At 37.3% G+C, this 15,333-nt stretch overlaps 1 long non-coding RNA gene across 1 annotated transcript in view; it reads right to left on the bottom strand.

Moving 5' to 3' along the window:
* The window catches only part of LOC118522646 (uncharacterized), a 1,210,141-nt gene that overhangs the window by 877,907 nt on the left and 316,901 nt on the right, over window positions 1-15,333 (bottom strand). The window contains exon 6 of the long non-coding RNA XR_013440670.1: window positions 10,632-10,698. This is a non-coding gene — a long non-coding RNA (uncharacterized LOC118522646). The remainder of the gene's footprint in view (window positions 1-10,631; window positions 10,699-15,333) is intronic.

Genomic DNA, 15,333 nt, shown 5'->3' with positions numbered 1-15,333 from the left:
TACCACCCATCCCCTTCAAAATACCTGCATCTCTCATGGTAGCAAGTGATACAAATGATACAAGCAATACAGCACACATTTTTTCCCATGAGCAATGAGCTCCCTTTATGTAGCTTCTTATGGATTAATCTTTTTTAAAGGGTGGAGGTCTTTTCCTTTCCTTCTCAAAAGGGATAAAAATTTTATTTTATTTTATTTTTTTAAAGATTTTATTTATTTGATAGAGAGAGACACAGCAAGAGAGGGAACACAAGCAGGGGGAGTGGGAGAAGGAGAAGAAGGCTTCCCGCCGAGCAGGGACCCCGATGCGGGGCTCCATCCCAGGACCCTGGGATCATGACCTGAGCCAAAGGCAGATGCTTAACCGACTGAGCCACCCAGGCACCCCAGGGATAAAAATTTTAAAATTCAGATTTCATTGTCTTCAAAGTGTTCACTACTGTGAATTCTTGCTCTCTTCATTTTAGAGCCTACAGAGTAGTTAAAAATAAAACATAAGTTTGTAAAACCCAGAAATATTCTTTTTTTTATGTTATGTTAATCACCATGCATTACATCATTAGTTTTTGATGAAGTGTTCCATGATTCATTGTTTGCGTATAACACCCAGTGCTCCATTCAGTATGTGCCCTCTTTAATACCCATCACCAGGCTAACCCATCCCCCCACCCCCCTCCCCGGGTTCCAGAAATATTCTTTAAGTTAGAAATACAGCAACTGACCTTATTCACAATTACTTAAGATCATGAAGATGATAGGGACCTATAATATTAAGAATATAGCTTAGTTAGTACCTGCTTTTATTTTTTAAGTTTAATTTTTGTTATGAAAGTAATAAATGATTGTCTATATTCACAATAGAGAGAAAAGGTGGAAGGGAAAAAAGATCAAAAAGGCTAATGAAGGAATAACAAGATGGTGGCAGAGTAGGAGGACCCTGGGCTTGTCTCCTCCCACAAACGCAAGTAGATAACTACCAAATCATCCTTAAATACCCTAGAAACAGACCTGAAGACTGACATTACAAACTCCACAACTAAAGGGAGAGAAGAGGCCACATCAAGGAAGGTAGAAATTATGGAGCCATAGTTTAGGGGAGAAACAGATCATGGGTACTTCAGAGGAGAGGGAACCATGGTCATGGAGAAGGGGGAAGGGGAGAGAGACAGAGAAAGAGACACAGAGAAGCACCTGGGAATGCACAAGGAGGATGTTTCCCCAAAGTCATTTGCTTGGAAAACAAGAGGGGCTGAATTTCATGAATTCTTGCAACCAGCCGGGCTTAAGGCCTAGTGTTTTAAAGGTCAGTGGGCTTGGCTGGGATAGAGCCTGAGGGCACTGCCCTGCTCCAGGAGAGAAGACAGGCAAACAACCCTGGGGCAGACAGTGTGGAAACAGCAATTAAAGAACACCTGGGGCACACAGTGGGTGATTATTCACTCCTCTCAGAGAGCGTCCCTGGGAGGCAAAGCAGGATAAAAACTGTACAAGGACTGGCCTCATGGAATAATTTTGAATGTGTTCCCTCTACTCCATTATTTGTAAGATTTTGTAAGACCATAAAAATGGTCATTTTTTTTTTTTTTTTTAATGGTAGAATTCACCAATGAAACCATGTGGTCTTGGGCTTTTCTGTGCTGGGAAATTTTTGATTCCTAGTTCAACTTTCATTCATATTGGTCTAAGATTTCCTACCTCTTGGATTCAAGATCCATGAGTCAATCTTGATAACTTGTGCATTTTTAGGGCTTATCTTTTTTTCCTACATTATCTGATTTGTTAGTATATAATTGTTTATAGTAATCTGTTATCGCACCATGGATTTCTGATTTACCTGTTGTATTGTTTTCTCTCCCATTTCTCATTTTGCTTTTGAATCTTTTCTTCCTTAATGTAGTTAAAACACTGCCAATTTTATTTTTGGAAAAACAGGTCATTACTTCCAATGTTATGTTCTTGCTTATTCTGGTCTCTATTTCTGATTTTTCTTTGGTATTTCCTTCCTCTACTAAATATCAGCTAAGTTTCTTCTTTTTTTAGTTCCTTGCACTGTAATGTTAAGAAAAAAAGTTCAAATAAACAACTTAATACAAGCATTTATATCACAAATTTCACTCTAACATCTGATTTTGCTGCATCCCATAGGTTTTAGAATATTGTTTTTTCTTTTGTTTGAGACATTTTGATTTGCCGTTTGATTTCTAATTTGGCCCATTGTGCAGTAGTGTGTTTAATATTTACATATTAAATACTTAATATTTACATTGTAGATTTTCCAGCTTTGTTTTATTGTTGATCTTTAGTTTTGTACCGTTGTGGCTGGAAAACCTACTTGGTAGGATTTTAGTCTTCTTAAATTTGTAAAATTTGTTATGTCCCTTTTTACGTGTTTATGTGATTTAACCAGGGGATTCTTCTGTGTGTACTTGAAGAAAATGTATATTCTATTTTTCTTGGATGGAATGTTTTATATACATCTTTTAGAACCATGTATTCTAAAGTATACTTCAAGTAAAAAATGTTCTTGTTAAAAAATAACTTTAGGGGCGCCTGGGTGGCTCAGATGGTTGAACAGCTGCCTTCGGCTCAGGTCATGATCTTGGGGTCATGATCTCAGGGTCCTGGGATCAAGCCCCCACAACAGGCTCCCCACTCAGCAGTCTGCTTCTCCCTCTTCCTCTCCTCCCACCACCCCCCTTAACTATATTGGAATTAAAAACTTAATTTAAAAAAAGGCTAATGACAACTAGTAACATTTTACTACAGTTGACCCTTGAACAATCCAGGGTTTGACTGCCAACCCCTGTGCAGTCAAAAATATGCATATAACTTTTGACTTTTCAATAACTTAAATACTCCTAGCCTACTGTTAACCAGAAGCCTTAATGATAACAATCGATTATTTTGTTTGTTCTATTGCTTTATTATATACTGTATTCTTACAATAAAGCTAGAAAAACAATGTGAAGAAAATTATAAGAGAAAATACATTAACAGTATTGTTTAAAAAAAAAAAAAAATCCACGTGTAGGTTGTGTACCTGGCAGTCCCCCAGAAGTGTCTCTTCCTTCAACTGTGTGTGAATGGAACAGATCTGGGGATTACCCCTTCCTCCAGCCTCCAGCCACCCTCTTTTCTAGTCACAACCCTAAGAACCATCTTCCAGCCATCCTCTGCCTCTCTGGCTCTTATTTCAACTGTGATGATGTGGCTCTTGAGGACACAGGCCACTTCTTCCAGGAGCTGGCCAAGGAGAAGCTGGGGGTACCAGGCATCTCTAAGATGCAAAAAGAAGGCTGCGGCCATGCTCTCTTTCAGGACTTACAGAAGCTATCCCAAGATGAATGGGGCAAAATCCTTGACACCATGGAAGCCAACATGGTCCTGGAGAAGAACCTGAACCAAGCGCTTTTCGATTTGCATACCCTGGCTTCTGCCCATGAAGACCCTCATCTGACTTCCTGGATAGCGACTTCCTAGGTGAGGAGGTAAAACTTGTCAAGAAGAAGGCAACCACCTGACTAACCTTCCCAGGCTAGCTGACCGCCCCCAGGTTGGGCTGAACAAGTATCTCTTCTAAAGGCATATCCTCAAGCACAGCTAGGAGCCTCCAGAGACCAGCAGCCATTGAGGAGCTCTCTCTGGCTCCCCCTGGTGTCAGGGCTTCTTCGCCTAAGTTTGCCTACAGCTGCTAGGCAACTTTAACTACCCTGGAGCCCTTTCCCAAAGGAAAACAATAAAGCTTTTTTTTTTTGGGGGGGGGGGGGGATGTGTTGGTGGACCTGTACAGTTCAAACCTGTGTTCAAGGTCAACTGTAATTATTTTTCTAGTCTTTTTTCAATAAATACATTTACATAATTGTGCTATATATCCAGGTCTAGAAAATTTTTACTAGAAGCATAGCATAAGTATTACACCATTTTGAGTATGACTTTATTATAACACTATTTTGTGCTTAGAGATTCACATAAGTGGTTAATTGGATCATATCCACATTTTAAGGTAATCATCCTAATTTTTAAAAATTTAAGGTAATTGCCCTAATTTTATAAGTAGAGAAACTATGGCATCCTGCTGTTTTTAAAACATTTTGTAGAAGAATTAACTAGTGTGCTTATTAAAAATACAAATTAACATGCCTCTACTCTAAACCTTCTGAATTAAAATCTCAAAATAGACAAATTCAGTCAGTACCCCAAGTGATTTTTCTGCTCTACTGAAAAGTGAACACTTTTGCCTCTTTGTAATACCGCTAGATTTGCCTCATCTAGCTAACCAATAACATATTTACATCATTCATTTTCTCAGTCACTTACTTTGAACCATGCATAAGGGTATTAGAGCAAGTCTTACCCAGGATTAGGTTAGGGAGATTTTCTAAAGGCGGCCACGGGGGAGAAAATAAATTAGTTTACTGCTTCCACCTGAGGTACTTATAAGGCAGTGAAACCGTACTGCATTCCTCCTTTATAGCCTCAATTATAACGTCTTTTATCTCAGCTTCCAAAACAATTTCAAGTTCAGTTGGCTTCCACCTGAGTGCTTTAATTTTTTCTAGTTGATAACGGCTGCCTCTTTTATTTTCATCTTGAGACTTCTCACCAGTCCTTTCACTCACACCTAAATTCCTTAGGACAGAAGTTATTTCTTTTAGAGATTTAGTAGTTCATGTTTCTGTCCAAGACAACATGTCCCTTCTGGAGGTCACCCACACCCACCCCATACCCCAGTATTTGCTACACTGTCCACATATTGTAAAGGTGGAATCTGTATGTCTGAAAGTGATTCTATTTTGTAATATACAGCATCTGAAAGGAGATGGCGCACTTAGTTTAACACCCAAAGTAAATTAGATGTTAGACTAATGCCCAATAAATCTCATGATAAAATTGAGGCACTGATTTCGGCTCAATTTGGAGGTTACTACCGATTTGATTTACCAGAACAGAGCAGGCTATTTCAGCTCCTTAGGCTTTCCTTTTCTTCTGTAGGGTTAGGTATGTAATTTCGAAGGACACAATCCAAGCCTTGTGATACACTGTGTCATTGTTACCAGTCAACTCAAAAGTAATGGAGTCATTCACCAAATTCTGTGGTAACTATCTTCTGAAATGCTCATCTGGGCCACAAAGCTATTATTAAATATGTGGAAAACAGCACTTTAAGTCACAAATTTTAGATCATCTCTCTCATCTTGATTCATAACTTTGAGACATCTCTCACTTGAATGAAAAACTTAGTCAAAATTTTTTTAAAGATTCATTTGTTTATTTATTTACTTGAGACAGAGACAGAGCATGAGCAAGGGGGAGGAGGCACAGGGAGAGGGAGAAGCAGACCCCTTGTTAAGCAGGAAGCCAGATGAGGGACTCAATCCCAAGGACCATGAGATCATGACCTGAGCCACTGGGATCATGACCTGATCCTAAGGCAGACGCTTTACTGACTGAGCCACCCAGGTGCCCCTCAAAAAGTATTTCTAAGGAAAGTACGAAGTAATTTATTTTCTGAGCCCCTGAGTGGGTATAAAAGTCCATTGTCCATCTTTACTATTAAGAAGCCTGAGGACAACCTGATTCTCATTTCTTGGTACAGATTTCTTAACAATTGTAAGATATCTTCATAGTCTTGTAACTCAAATATTTTGCTGTTACCGGGTATCAATCACTTAGATCTCGCCTAAGATATAATGAGTATTTCCAACATGGAAGACAATTTGTTTTATTCAACTACATTGTGGCTGAGAAAAGTTTTCTTCCATTATGTTTTTAATCATTGCTTCTATCATATTATTCCTATATCAGGAACATGGTATAATTCTAGAAAGATTGTTTTCTTTGCCATACATGTCTATCATCTTTTAGCTATACTACAGCTGACAAATATGCTCGCAAAAACAGTGTTCCTTTTATAACTCTAATGTTAAAAATTAGAAGTGCTGTAATACAAGCATTACAATTTCAAAATAGTTATCAAGTAATTGAAAAGCTTGGACTTGGAAGCAAGTCTACTAGGAGTTCATTTAAGTAATGCTGGATAAATATAAGATTTACTATTACTTCTCATTATGTTAAAGTTTCTAAATTAAATGGCTTAATGGCCACTTAGTTTATCAAACACACAATTTGACATTTTCATCAAAATCTGTAATTTATGATCTAGCTAAGTTTGATAAAATATTTTATTCTATAATATATATTTATCAGTCCAAGAGGAGGTAATTTACAATAAGGTGAATTTTTAATTCCTGCTGAGAAAAATCTGAGTAAGAAATGCCCTTACAAATATTGTCAGTCTTGATATATATAGTTATGAGTTTGGCAGTAAAACAGATGAGCAGAGTCTCTCAGTTCACATCTGCTAACAAGGAGTTTATAGTTCTCAATTTATTTTGCTTTCAAAAAGGAATAACTTATGAGAGACTATATTTACATCCTTATAATTCTTACTTGTGATCATTTAGAGTTATATAGCAGAGAGCAGTTCAGGACATTCTTTAGAGCTAAAGACAAAACCAGATAACCACTTCAGTATCCAAGTAGTAATTTAAGGTCCTAGATTTCTACTAGAATAAAATAAATGTTCTTCACAACAACTAGGTAAACTGATGATAATAAGGAGCTTAAGTTGACATTTTACAACGGTCTATCTTTGGTAAGCTAAGGCAGCATTTTTGGAACTTCACTTTGTAAGAAAAATAAATAAATAAATGCACCTGGTTGTGTGAAGCATTAATGGCAGTGCTGTGTAACAAGAGAACCGCGGCGTACTTTACAGTGGTAGAATATTTAGGGGACACCGAAGGATATACCCCACACTCAATATTAGATTATCAGGGCTCTGAAATGTATTGTAATACTAAATAAAACTTATTGAACTCAGTATTTCCTAAACTCATAAATATGGACACTTGTTTTATCACATATTCAGTAATAACCTGAGGAAAATTATTCCATGAAACACTCCTTTTAAAAATCTGACCTAAAGGTATACCAATTGGCACACCCATACTGGACAACTGGGGAGAGGGAGTTTAACAAAGGGACCAATTACAAAGGTACGGATAAGACTAAGGAAATAAGAGATGCTGTATTTTCCAGGGTCTAGCAACATCATGAGACCATTACCACCCATTGGCCTAAAGGGACAGAGGGAAGGAGCAGAGACTAGAACACAGGGTAGGTTGCTATCATGGGGAGCTAGGACTTTTGGTAGAGGGACCTAGCCAACCCAATAAGATATAGCAAAAGGGAAGCTAGGGGAATAAATACCCAGATCCACTCTTTTCTCACTCTGTGATCACCTATCCTTGGTCCCCTGGGCCAAACTCAACCAAAGCCAGACAGTAAGGGACCACATTAATTCTGTCTATAAAGTTCAGCCGCCTTGGACACATAGCAGGATATGAAAGAGTAAATAGATCTGGATGAGCAAATATCCAGCACAGTAATACTACATATGAGGTCTGTTTAGTACATTTTCCCTTCCAAGTATAGTATATTAGTTTATTAATTTTTTTCAAAGATTATTTTGTTGAAATATTTGCCTATCAATATTTACTAAGCTTCTACTATAACAGTAAACAATGACAAGCTCCCAAAGGAGCTGATAGCCAAAAAGGCATGGGAGAAAGGTAACTATGTAAACTGAAATGCAATTTAATTAGGGCTATAATAGAAGTATGACTAAACTGCTGTAAGTTTACAGGGGAAAAAAAGTAACTGCCTAGGAAAGCCAAAAAGGCACTAGAGGGGAAGTGATACTTGTTTGAACAGAGTCGTGAAGCATGAATAGATTTTCCAGGCAGGGTGGCTGGGAAAGTCGGGGAGTGCATTTCTAACAGAAGGGACACTAGCTAAAGGCAGAGATGTGTGAAAAGGCAGGCCTATTTTGTGCAGGGTTTGGTAAGAGGTTCTGAATTGTTGATTATGCAGGGCATGCTCTGGAGTTCTGGGAGGTAAAAACCCGGAAGCACTGATTAGGTACTTGTCATAATTCTAGGACTCTGGAATTTGTCCTATACTTAAGAACGGTTTTCAGTGTCATTTTAAGTAAGAAATTAGAGGTTAGTAGCCATGTGGACTACAGATGGAGTGACAGTGGCTCTGGACCCCAATTCAAACTGATATTTACTTATTCCATCCTTCTGAGTCTATGGGTTGCACTGATACTCTAGAGAACAACCTTTTTGTTTTTGACTAGGATTGCAACATGATCAATTCAGTGTAATTTTAGGATGTGCTATCTGAAATTGTGGTTGTTCAAACAGTGTAAGAGAGCCTGTTAGAGAAGAACAGCCCAAACAGTTCTGTTAGCAGGCTCACTTTCTGATACATATCACTATGGTTGTGCTAGATAATAACTGGCAAGAGCAAACCATACAAATTTGGCCCTATATGGTTCACATAAGTCCTGAGTGCCAATTTTCATAGAAACTTAAATTAATCCTTCCTCCACTGCCTTGTCCAATTAACTGTTCTCCAATTAACTTCAAAACAAAATAAGATTTCCAATAAAAGACTTCAGGGCACATACTAACTTTGGGTGGCATTTACAAATTACTTCCCTTTCCCTGCCTGATTATAATCAGATCAAACTGTGAATGAACCATTCTGAATTATTGAATGTAATGAACCAAAGAAATAGAAATGTGCCTGTGGGGATAAAAGTTCATTCTCCTGAGGTCTTTCTATATTTCTATCCTGTGTGATATTTCTCAGATCAGTGCTTAAAAGAATAGCTCAAAAATAGTATCAAGTGCTTTAGTCCTTTGTCTGAAATATGTTTTTTTCCTTAGGCTCCTGTTCATCTCTGTCTTGGCCACCAAACAGACTGACATCTGAGGGCACCATACATAATGCTTTTTGATAATCAATATTCAAGAAATGCATAACAGAGCACCTTTGACACTTAAAGGCTGTTTGGTTTTGCCTAAAACAGACCTTCTCCAACCCCCATTTCTACCCCCATCCCCATAGTCAAGTCATTTTCTTCATTCTTGGCCTATTTCTCCTAGCCCTCCCACCCCATCCCTACTTTGTGTGCCTTTGTATTTACCTCAAAGCACTTAGCATATCAATACAACAATTATTTACCCACATTTCTCACTCCCTTCCTAGACTGTGACTCCTTAATCTCAGGAACTATTTCTAATACACCTTTGTAACCCCAGAAAACAGTGAATGAGTATATGATAAATTGAAGGGACCTTTTCCATAAACAGCAACCACTGAAATAATATGCAACTTATTTTTCTAGTCCTAATCATACTGCCAAATTCTTACCCCAAGAAATCAATCAAGGAAATCAATCAAGAGTAGCACCACTGAAAGAGAACTGGAGTATGAAGCTGAGTTGCTCTGAATCATAATGATTCACAGATTGGAATATATTTCACCTCAACTCCAAACTAGTATCTTGAATATTGGACCCCAAATTCTCCTCCAAATAGACTTTTAGCCTGCCATTCATTTTAACTGTGGTTCTCATTTTGGCTGTCACATCTCCTTGAACCTAAGAAGTACTTGTACAACCCTAAAACTAAAAGATCTTTACTTATTTTTAAAAGTTACAACTACCAGTTGGAAGTAAACCAACTATAGTAAAAACATCTGAACAAAATACAAAAAGGCAATTACCTAAAAACTCTGAAAAGTAGTAAGTAGACTGAAAAGGATAGTCAAAACTTGAAGTGACCAGTACAGTAGTTTCCTGGAGTTCCCCCCCACACCCCCTTCACCTGTTACAGATTGAATTGTGTCCTTCCAAAAAATATACGGGTCCTAACCCCTAGTACTTAAATGTGACCTTATTTGGATATAGTGTCCTTTAAGAGATGATCAAGTATAAAATGAGGTCCTTAGAATGGTCCCTAATCCAATAGGATTGATATCCTTATAAAAGGAGAAAATTCGATCACAGAGACATGCACACAGGAAGAATGCCATGTGAAGATCAGAATTCTACTGCCACAATCAAGAAGCTACCAGAAGCTAGGATAGAGGCCTGGAACAGATCCCTCCCTAGTGCCAGAGGGAGTATGGCCCTGACAACACCTTGATCTCAGAGTTCTAGCCTTCAGAGTTATGAGACAAATTTCTATTGTTTAAATCACTCACTTTATGGCAATTTGTTATGGCAGCTCTACAAACAATATACCATCTTTTCTCTCCCAGTTTTGACTTGAAGATCACCTCAGTTATGGAACAATTCAGTGGGCACAGACAGCAAAAATCTCAAAGAGAATTCCTGTCTTTCTGGAAAGAGAACAAGGAAAAGTGGATCCTAGAAGCGTGTGTGTGTGTGTGTGTGTGTGTGTGTGTGTGTGTGTGTTGGGGGGCGGGTCCTGTAAAGTCGAAAGATGGAGATGGTAATTCTCTATTCTATGATCCAGCACAAGTTCTAGGCTAACCCCTGCATGCATGTGTTACATGCACAATACAAACCCAGTTCACTGCAAAGGTTATAAGACCTGAATAATAATACAAAACATGATCTACTTGCTAAAATAAGCCCTAAGTGGCATGCACAGAATTTAGTCAAAGCAACATAGTAAAGGTTTTGAAAACCGAACTGATATTAGAAATCCCACCCACAGAAAGGGAGATAAAAATGAATGGTCTAAACTTACCCAGGTTGTAGGTTCATTACCTCAAAATTTAAGATGATTGGGGTGAGGAGGTACAAATCAACATTATCTGGAGGACAAAGAACCCATGATGTGACATTCAAAATATTGTAATAAAAAGTTATTCAACATTAAATATAACAATAATTTGATCAACTCTCACTGGAAAAGACAATCAAGTAATTACAATCCCAAGATGACCTAGATGTTGAAATCATCAGTCCAATACTTTAAAAGCAGCCATTGTAACTATGTTCATGAAATGTTAGCGAGAAATTTAGAACTTGATACATGCATGAAAAGTAACAAATGCTAAATATTTGGACAATATTCTTTTTAAGTTCTTTAAAAGATGCATTTCTGATGAAAACAAAATGAACATTTTCTGGTGGGGCTGTTCAATGTATGTATGTGATATACATTATAAGTGTGCGACAACTCTAATACAGGGAGAAAGATAAAGCAGCCTATGTGATTATAAGCTTCTACATTTTATTTAAATATTAACTCTGAATAGACTCTAAAAGGTTAGTTGTATTTTATTTCCTAGCATAGCTGATTAAAAATATGAAGCAATACAGCCAAAAGTAGATAAATTAAAGTGCTATACTGAAAAACATGGAAATAATCCAAAAGAAGGGGGGAAAGGAAGAACAGGAAAATCTAAAAGGGAGAAATATTAAAATGATGCTTCTAAAGTCCAGCCATATCAGTAACTACATTAAATGGAAATGGTCTAAACATACCAATTAAAAGACAATGTCGGACTGGATTAAAAACGTATCCACTCCACAAGAAACCCACTTCAAATATGATGTTAATGGATTAAAAGTAAAAGGAGGGAAAATACAGCACTAGATAAAACCTGGAATGGTTGTAGTAATAAAAATAGAGTTCAAAATAAAAGAATAAAAAGGGACTTGATGAAAAAAATTCATTCACAAAGATATGATAGGATAAGACAAAGATGTAATTAGCTTAAATGTGTATTACCTAAAAATGAGCTTCAAGATACATTTTAAAAAATGGGTAGAAGTGATAGAAGAAATAAACTCACAAGTATATGTAGAGAATCCAACAATCCTCTCTCAATAACGAATACAGCAAAAAGAAAAGAAGCAACAAGGATATAGGAGATTTAATCAATGCTATTCACCAACTTCACCCTAATTGACATTTTATAGAATGCTTCACCAAACAGCCAAATACACATTCTTTTTAAAGGCACAGGAAACATTCACCAAGATAGATCATAAAAAACATAGGCCATAAAACAAATCTTAACAAATTTGAAGAATTAAAATCCTAGAAAAGTATGTTCTCTAATAACAGAATTAAGCTGAAAATCTTCAAAATAACACTTAATAAAAATCCCAATAGAAATCCCAGGTAACTTTTTTTTTTTTTAAGATATTGACAAGGAAATTAAAAAATTTATATAGAAAGGGAAAAACACTAGAATAGCCAAAACAACTCTGCAAGAGAACAAAGTTAGAGAGCACATACTAATTTACAATAACGTGAGTCAAAGAGGAAGTCTCAATTAAAAACTATCTTGAACTAAGTGAAAATATGACATACTAAAATTCGTGGCATATAGCCAAAAGTATTCTTCGATAGCTTAGAAGAATATGTATAGCATAAATGTTTAATTTAAAAACTTACTGTAAAGTTACAATAATCAGTAGTGTCACTGGCAAAAGGATACACGTTCAGTGTAAAAGAATAATCTAGAAATTCACCCACACAAGAAAAATTGAATTTTAACAGAAGCACATAATAGGAAAAAATAACCTTTTCCAAAAAAAATAGGGTGAGAATAAGTCGATAAATGCAAAAAACAAAAAATAAAACAAACTTCAACCCACCCCTCATAGCATATACAAAACAACTCAAAATGCATCATAAACCAAAATTTAAAACCTACAACTACGAAACTTCCAGAAAAACAGATCAGAAATTCTTTGTGATCTTGGGTTAGGTGAAGTGTTTTTGGGTTTTGTTTTGTTTTGAAGATTTTATTTATTTTTATTTATTTGACAGAGAGAGACCCAGCGAGAGAGGGAACACAAGCCGGGGGAGTGGGAGAGGGAGAAGCAGGCTTCCCGCCGAGCAGGGAGCCCGATGTGGGGCTCGATCCCAGGACCCTGGGATCATGACCTGAGCCAAAGGCAGACGCTCAACAACTGAGCCACCCAGGCGCCCCAAGTGTTTTTAAATACATTAAAATCATGATTCATAAAAGACAAGATAAATTTAACTTCCCCAAAACCAAAAGTTCTGTTGTGTGTAAGACACTGTCAAGAGAATGAAAAGATAAGCCATGAAAGTGGGAGAAAATATTTGCAAATCACATCTGACAAAGGATATAGAATATAAGAGCCTTCCAAACTCAATCAGAAAACAAAAAAAATGGGCAAAATATTTGAATAGATACTTCCATCAAAGAAGAACCACAGATGGCAAATAAGTACATGGAAAGAAGTTCAACATCATTAGTCATTAAGTAAATGCAAATTAAAACAAGATAGGACTACACACCTACTAGAAAGATGAAATTAAAACAACAACAAAATGTTAGTGAGACCGCAGAGCGACTAGAATACTCATACATTTCCAATGAAAATTAAGGGGTACATTCACTTTAGAAAACAGCTGGTCAACTTCCTATAAAGTTAAAAATGTGTAACTTTATGATACACTGATCTCACTTCCAGGTATTTATCCAAGAGAAATTAAAACAGTGGTCACATCAAAACTTGTATGCAGAAATATACCATAAATTTTTACAACTTCATGTTTTCCTGATGCCTCAACATCCCCCCAAAAAGGCTATGAGCACTGCACCCAGGCACCCAGGTATACCAGATAAGGCTGGTCCTTGCTGCTACAAGTTCTCCTTGTTACCCTCCCCTGGCTATGGCCTAGCGGCATTCAAGTGCACCAATGAATTCCCTCCTACCTTTGCTGGGAACTTCACCCTGACCACCCAATAAAGGCATTTGTCCATAAGTCCTCAACTCTCTCAGCTCCCCACTTGCTTGGCTGAACCCATTCCCTAGAAGCTCCTTCTTTATGGCCCTGTTTCCCTCTTCTAGGACCCAGGAGTATAATAAAACCTTGAATTTCATATGCCTGAGTTTAATTTCTGTGACCATGTTGGAATGACCCTTAAAGGCCCCAGGAGAGGAACTTACTGCCCCATATACAACATAAAAAGTTTACAGCAACTTTCTTCATAATCAGTCAAAACTGGAAACAACCCTATTATCTTTCAACTGATGAATGAAAATAAAAAATAAAAAACAAATTGATACAACAGCATAAATAAATCTGAAGAATACTAAGTAAGGGAAGCCATATTCAAAAAACCTTATACTATATGACTCCATTTATAGGACATTCTGGACAAGGTAAAACTACACAGCCAGAAGAGATCATTTGTTGCCGGGCATTAGGGGCAGCATGAGGAAATAATTTGGGGTAAGAAGACTCTTCTATACCTTGATGGTGGTAGTTAAGGACTCTGTCCATTTGTTATAATTCTTAGAACTGTACACCAAAAAGAATTAAGTTTATTGTGTTAATTTAAAAATATAAATTTTAAAAAGCATTTTAAAGTTAAAGTTTCCAGAGTTTTTGGTTGCTCTCAGAAAATGGATAAAGTATGGAAGAATTAGGATACCAACAACAATTGATCTCTATGAATACTTATGACCTAAGAACAAAAATATATTAAGACTCTTAAGGGACGCCTGGGTGGCTCAGTCGTTAAGCGTCTGCCTTCGGCTCAGGTCATGATCCCAGGGTCCTGGGATCGAGTCCCACATCGGGCTTCCTGCTCAGTGAGGAGCCTGCTTCTCCCTCTCCCTCTGCTGCTCCCCCTACTCGTGCTCTCTCTCTCTCTCTCTGACAAATACATAAATAAAAATCTTTAAAAATAAAAAATTTAAAAATTTAAAAAAAGAGTCTTAAAAAGGTTTTATTCTATATTACATTTTGACAGCAAGTAGTGTGTGTGTGCGTGTGTGTGTGTTATAAATACTGTTCTTCCCTACCTTAACACCATTTGGTAAGACAGATGGCAAATTATAGAACTGCAAAACTCTTGTGTTCTTATCCAAAGACAAGAATGTAAAAAGAACTACTGAGATACTGTGATCTGTAAAAAATACATATTTGATTACTGAGATGACACAAATATAATTCTCCTATATATTTGGTCCCTCGGATGACAAAAATCTAGTTTTCATATATATTTGGTCTGTATCCACCGTTCCTCGTTCAGAGCTCCCCAAGCCATTGGAACTTCCTGTGATCAGAGCATAAAGTTGTCTTTTGCTAGGTTTCTGAGGTGTCTTTTGGATCCCCCCCAAAGACAGAAACTGGTTGCCAGGAGGACCCACAGTGTGATTACAGGGGTGGAACTTACACAGAGAGGGGAGATGTGCTGGACTTAGTCAATCATGACTGTGTAAAGAAGCCTCCATAAAAAAAACAAAAGGAGGGCCTTCAGAGAACTTCCAGGTTGGTGAACACACACAGAGGTGCTGGGACAGTGGTATGCCTGGAAAGGGCATGGAAGCTCCTCCACACTTTTTCCCCATACCTTGTGCCATATATTCCTTCATCTGGCTGTTGATGCATATCTTACTATATCCTTTAATAAACTGGTAAAGCTAAGTGTTCCCCAAATCAATCAAAT

The sequence above is a fragment of the Halichoerus grypus genome, chromosome 8 (assembly GCF_964656455.1).
Source record: "Halichoerus grypus chromosome 8, mHalGry1.hap1.1, whole genome shotgun sequence".
Lineage (NCBI taxonomy): Eukaryota > Metazoa > Chordata > Mammalia > Carnivora > Phocidae > Halichoerus > Halichoerus grypus.
Note: the sequence above shows the minus strand (reverse complement) of the source record. Positions and strands in the feature narration are given on the sequence as shown.